This window comes from Eubalaena glacialis, chromosome 19, assembly GCF_028564815.1.
Source record: "Eubalaena glacialis isolate mEubGla1 chromosome 19, mEubGla1.1.hap2.+ XY, whole genome shotgun sequence".
Taxonomy (NCBI): domain Eukaryota; kingdom Metazoa; phylum Chordata; class Mammalia; order Artiodactyla; family Balaenidae; genus Eubalaena; species Eubalaena glacialis.
Genome location: NC_083734.1, coordinates 5,715,425 through 5,715,757, shown reverse-complemented (window position 1 = coordinate 5,715,757; position 333 = coordinate 5,715,425).

Below are 333 nucleotides of genomic sequence, written 5' to 3'. Positions count from 1 at the left end.
ACGCGCCGCCCCTCAGCCCGCGTGGCGCCCCAACCAGTCAGCGCGCCGCCAGCCGGGCCGCCCGCCTACGCGAGGCCGCGCGTCCAATAGGGAGGAGCCTCGCCGCTCCGGACTTGTCAATTTGCGGTGGCCATAGAGAGGAGGAATGCTAGAGCGCCCTGAACAGCCCCGCCCCTAGTGTCTTTCCGGCTTCCCCGCGTCAATTCTTTCCGGAAATCTTCCCTCGCCTGGGCGGGACTTTTGGGAGCGCAGGACCGGAAAAGGCAATGCCAGCCAGACCTAGAGTGGAGTTGGCTGAGGGGTGGTCGGCCCGTCCCCACCGACTCTGAGGTG